Raw genomic sequence first — 6000 nt, forward strand, 5'->3', positions numbered from 1 at the left:
TGTGTGCTATGTGTGTGTTAGTCCCTCAGTTGTGTCTCACTCTTTGTAATCCCATGGACTGTAGCCCACCAGCCTCCTCTGTCCATGGGATTTTCTAGGCAAGAATACTGGAGGGGGCTGCATTTCCTCCTCCAGGGAATCTTCCCATCCCAGGGACTGAACCCTGATCTCCTGCATTGCAGGCAGATTCTTTACCACTTGAGCCCCCTCTTAACTGTTGAGTTAGGTCAACAGAATTGGAATGAGATGAGGTTGGCATATTTCCTTCCCTATAGGAATTTTTGTTCAGATAAATACCATATTCCCTCTGAATTGAAAGGTTTGCACACATGCTAATGTGTATGTGCACACATACTTAGCAGAGATAGCCAATCTAGCAAGAAGCCAGAGGCAATCCCAAGATTCTAGTCAGTGCCACTTCTAAATTCAGTTGCTCTGAGCTGACTGAAATCCATCTTTCTTCATATCCGAGGCAGGGTCTCTGCAGAGACATGGTAGTTCTGAGTCTGTGGCCTCATCTGGTACAAAACTGTGCTCTAATGAAAGGCCTGGAGCCAGAGACCTCACTTCCTTTCCCCAGAGTCTTCACAGATGGCAGAGAGGATTTCTGTTTCACAAAGCAAAAGGGCATGCTATCACAACTACAGTGTCTGCTTCTTGATTCAATAAAGCAAATTCAAAAGCAAATGCAAAACCTAACGTCCCTCGCTGCTGGCATTGTCACAGTGACTGTGTATTTTCAACATGGTTGTGTCTGCTTTGTGACTGTGTTTAACTCACTGCAGGATCAGACTCTTGCATGCATGGGAGTGATGCTGCAGAAACCCTTGTCCTTTCCTTTTATGTACTATACAGGGATGATCATTAGAATTCCATAGGTTCACCTTCTTTTATAAATGAGGAATCTGAGTCCCAGCAGATTAATAACTTTCCTAAATTTATACATAAGCTGGTGGAGGTATCCTACAATGGCAGCCACAAGAGATCTGTGTGCTGCTGCCCAGGCAAAGTCTCTGCATTACAAACGTGCTATCTGGAGGGCCTGCTATGGTGTGCTCTGTTCGTCATGGAGAGTGGGGCCAGAGACTCGGAGGTCACGGTGATTGGGAAATTCTGTGGACAGAAGGTTAAATCCATGAAGACTGTGGATGGCCTAATGATCCACAGTGGGGACCTTGTTAACTGCTGTGTTGATGTCATCATGTACCATGTCATGCTAAGACAGGGTGCATTGGGCATCAAGTGAAGATCATGCTGTCCTGAGACCTAACTGGTAAGACTGGCCTTAAAGAAGGCCCTGCCTGACCATGTGAGCATTGTGGACCCAGAATTGAGACACTGCCAACCACCTCTGTCTCAGAACAGAAGGATAGGAGGCCAGAGTTGCCTGCTCCGCCCCAGCAGTATGCCTGGCATAACAGGGTCTCCTTGACAGCTGGATCTGGAGAGTCTGCATGTTGGTCTATAAAGACCTTTAGTAAAATCTGTTCAAAAAATGAAAAAAAATCTAGATCTTACACAAGAGTCTCAGGTTGTATTTTCCATTTACTCACCTCTAATCATCACTTATTTTACTCTGAAGCAGTATTTGTTTCAGACCAGAGTTTCTCCAAGTATGATCCCTGAGAAATTTGCATTAGAATCTTCTTGTGTGCCAATTAGAATGCAGATTCTTGGACCCTGCTCCAGGACTACTATTTTCATGCCCTGAAATTGGAGAATTTTGCATTTTCAACATGTACCTGAGGTGACTCCTATGAAATACAGTGTTTTTACTTTTTATTTTGAAATAATGTTAGACTTATAGAAGAGTTCCAAAGATAGTACAGAAAGTTCTGATGAATATTTCATCCAGCTTTTAATGTTAACATTTTACTTAATAATACAGTATACCTATCCAAAAATCATATCATTGGACCCTTATTCCTACCAACCATGAACTTTATTCATATTTCACCATTTCTTTTCATTAATTATCTTTTTGTTGTTCTGAGATCCAATTTAGGGTCCCACATTGTTTTTAGTTGTTATATATACACCAAATTTTGGGTTCCCCAGGTGACTCAGTGGTAAAAAATCTGCCTGCGCTGCAGGGGACCCAGCTTGAATTCCTGGATTGGGAAGATCCCCTGGAGAAGGAAATGGCAACCTACTCCTGTATTCAGGCCTGGGAAATCCCATGGACACAGGAGCCTGGCAGGCTACAGTCCAGGGGGTCTCAATGAGTCGGACATGACTTAGTGACTAAACAGTAACAGATACAGTGGCTGAATTCTGGCTCTGAAGGCAGCCAAAGGCCCAATTCAAGTACTGATATGCTGCTGCTGCTAAGTCGCTTCAGTCATGTCCGACTCTGTGCGACCCCAGAGATGGCAGCCCACGAGGCGCCCCCCCCCCCCACCCCCCACATCCTTGGGAGTCTCCAGGCAAGAACACTGGAGTGGGTTGCCATTTCCTTCTCCAATGCATGAAAGTGAAAAGTGAAAGTGAAATCACTCAGTCGTGTCCGACTCTTAGCGACCCCGTGAACTGCAGCCTACCAGGCTCCTCCGTCCATGGGATTTTCCAGGCAAGAGTACTGGAGTGGGGTGCCATCGCCTTCTCCGAAGTACTGATATAAGTATATTTAAATTCAAGCTACAATGACAGTATTCTTAATAATTTGGTGCAGAGATTGAATAACCCAGAAATAGAACTGAGGGAGACATAAAAGACCATTCAGCCTCTGATTTTATGGATAGAGTTTCCAGAGGAGACGTGTGAGCAAGCTGATGGAAATATTGGAACTAGAGTCCATTTCACCTGGCCCTGGATTTCCTTGTAATTTCTTTAAGCACTTGCCTGATATTATAGCTTTTCCCCTTTATTCTCAAAGTGAGGATCATGAAAAGTTTTTTAAAAAGTCTATCTGTGATTTCATATGGTTTTCCACTTATCCATGAGAGGAACATGAGAAATCTATTTTCCCCCAATTTGATGATCAGGGAACATATTCAAAGAGGAAAAACTAAGGTCCTCAAGGTTCCAAGGCAAGCATACTGCTGAGCTCTATCCATACCTCTACAAGCTGATCCTGAATTAGTGCCTTTATGCAGTATGCCACACACCTCCTCTGGCCCTGAATTTATACACTCTGTGCTGAAGTGAATATTTTGTGTATTCAACTAGAACATTTGGAGGAATGAGTATTTATTAATAAATTCAAACAGGGGACCCAAATGGGGAAACGTCATGAACCTGGCTTATTTAGCAATTATAAATGGGAGACATGACTGTGGGAAGGGAGCTGACATAAATCATCATGGATATCTGTTCCCGGTGGAAAAGACTAGATAATTCTAAGGTTTTTTTTTTTGTTTGTTTGTTTGTTTTTAATTTAGGTACCTCTTTCTTTGTCTGTCCTGAGAATGAAATGAATGACTCCTATGACTCCTGTCATTGCTCACAACTTGGCATGTTTCTGGAAAAAAATTGTTTATGGGGGAAATCAGAATAATTTAAGACCCCATCACACACATAGCTACCGACAAAGTTGCATACAGGAGAGATAGAATTCTATTCCATTTTTTACCACTAAAACTAGTTTTGTGCCTATACACAAGTAATTGCTTTTTTTTTTTTTTTTTTTTGATGCTGTGCCACAGCCCAAATGTAAATGAGAGGATGAGAACTGATCCATCATGAGGGATTACCATGGGAAGGAGTTGGTAGGTTAAGCCTACCTGTTGTGTGTGGATAGATGAGGGTATATTCACATGAAAGGCTATCACCCTTTGCCTGTGTTGGCCATGATTCCCAATGTCTTGCTCCAACTCTGTTTCCTCTGAATTGGATGCAATCTCATGCATGCCTTTGTTTTTATTGATTCCTTTAAAGTCATAACTAAGGGAGAAATATTCTCCTGCTCTCCATCCAACTGTGGCTGTGCTCTAGGGTCTTGGCTGAATTCTTATACTTCTTAAATTTCCAGGACTGAAGTGTTTCTCAGCAAGTAGAATGAAGAGGCTTTCTCTTCTGTGAGGTTTTAGATCACAGACATTTGGCAGAGTGGGTAGTCTCTTTGGCAGAGCCATATGAAGCATTCATCTATCAAATCTAGAGACCCAAGTGTGGGAGGCAACCTTGGTGAATTAGGAGATAAGTGAAGTGCGACTTTCGTGTCCAGCCTTTAAGTAAGAAACATAGGCTTAAGGGGTTGTCCTGCCAATAGGATTTGCCTTCTAACAGTGGAACTTAGAAGATCCATCAGCCCAGAAAAATATATCCTTAAAAGTAAAACTTCTGAAGGGTGTCTGGGATTGTGAAATATATTGTTAACCTGGACATACCCCCAAAGCTAACACAATGGGCATTTATTTTGCACTATATAGTTAAAATTAGCCCCAGGAGTTATTTTGGTAATTTTACTTAGATTTGAAATACATGATGGACACAAATTGGCTTTTTTTCTCCTATATTACTTCCTTTTCATCCCAGGACCATAGTTACAGATAGTGGTGACACCATAATTTCCCTATGGGAGAGTCTTAAATGGCCTAGTAAGCTTGTCTTGATATTGACACGTTGTTTGACTTTAATATACTCACTTGAGGTAGCTAGAGTAGAGAGTCACCTTGCCAAGAATGGAGACAACTATATATATTACTTGCTTTGACTTTTCTCTAATTTGATGAGGACATTGAATTCAAAGATGGGGGTCAGGTAGTAATTGTTCCAAGGTCACAGAAGGGTTGGGTTTGAAAACTAGGTCTCAATTTCTGAGGAAAGCAAATCCTTTCACATATAGCAATTACTTAACCTTATAGCTTCAGTAGGAGAGAATCTCTGCTTTCTAAGGTGAGTACCCTTTCTCCAAGGCCAGCTAAATACCGAGTGCATTGTGGTCCTACTGATTCTACAGAACACTTTGTGCAGTTCTCTAAGGTGTGCGAAAAGCTTTTATTTGTGGATCAGATTTGAACTGCTTAGCCTCCAGTATGTTACAGGTGTTCTAAATGAAAGGGTAATTTCTGTTTAGATGCACAAGTATTTTGTGAGTCATAGAGAAGACAAAAAGAAAGGCAATAGAAGAAGATTCTGTCCTTGAATTATATAATTTCAAGGTGTTATGTAAAAGGAAAGTTTAGTAGAACTAGTGGATCAATGAAGACTAACAAGGCAGCCAAGTCTCATCTCAGAGGAGTTAGGCTCTCAAGTCAGTATGTGAGGCAAAAGTAGTCTCGTTAAAACCACCCTTGAAAATACCTATGCAGGTGGCACAAAACCTGAGAAGTCCAACCAGGACTTCTTCCAGTTTTTCCTCCAGAGAGAAGAGATGCTTATTTTCCAGTGTCACTTCCAGTGAGAGAACCTCTTTATTTGCATGAATACGAAGTATTTTCAGGGTTGTGCTATATGGAAGAAAGTGCAGTATGTCTTTAAAGATGAATCACATACAACTGTATAAGATGCTCACTCAGGAGGGAAGGTGCAGTTAGGTGAGGAGGGGACCTTCTGAGGAACAGTCACTTTAAGTCCCCACTGAGGGGAATGGTATGTGGAATCACACTCTCCTGTTCTCTCTCTCATCTTTTCACTTATTGTTCTTTCCCACTGCCCAAGAATGAGTCTAATTGAATATTCCTAAATGCATGTCAGATAGTTCAGTTCAGTTCAGTCGCTCACTTGTGTCTGACTCTTTGCGACCCTATGAACCACAGCACACCAGGCCTCCCTGTCCATCACCAACTGCTGGAGTCCACCCAAACCCATGTCCATTGAGTCGGTGATGCCATCCAACCATCTCATTTTCTGTCATCCCCTTCTCCTCCCACCCTCAATCTTTCCCAGCATCAGGGTCTTTTCCAATGAGTCAGATCTTCGCATCAGGTGGCCAAAGTATTGGAGTTTCAGCTTCCACATCAGTCCTTCCAATGAACACCCAGGACTGATCTCCTTTAGGATGGATGGGTTGGAGCTCCTTGCAGTCTAAGGGACTCTCAAGAGTCTTCTCCAACACCA

General features: G+C 42.3%; 1 pseudogene; it reads left to right on the plus strand.

The window, feature by feature from the left end:
* The first annotated feature begins 495 nt into the window (after positions 1-495).
* On the plus strand, positions 496-2144 carry LOC129635970 (40S ribosomal protein S3-like; annotated as a pseudogene).
* The last annotated feature ends 3856 nt before the right edge of the window (positions 2145-6000 follow it).

Source organism: Bubalus kerabau, chromosome 1, assembly GCF_029407905.1.
Source record: "Bubalus kerabau isolate K-KA32 ecotype Philippines breed swamp buffalo chromosome 1, PCC_UOA_SB_1v2, whole genome shotgun sequence".
Taxonomy (NCBI): domain Eukaryota; kingdom Metazoa; phylum Chordata; class Mammalia; order Artiodactyla; family Bovidae; genus Bubalus; species Bubalus kerabau.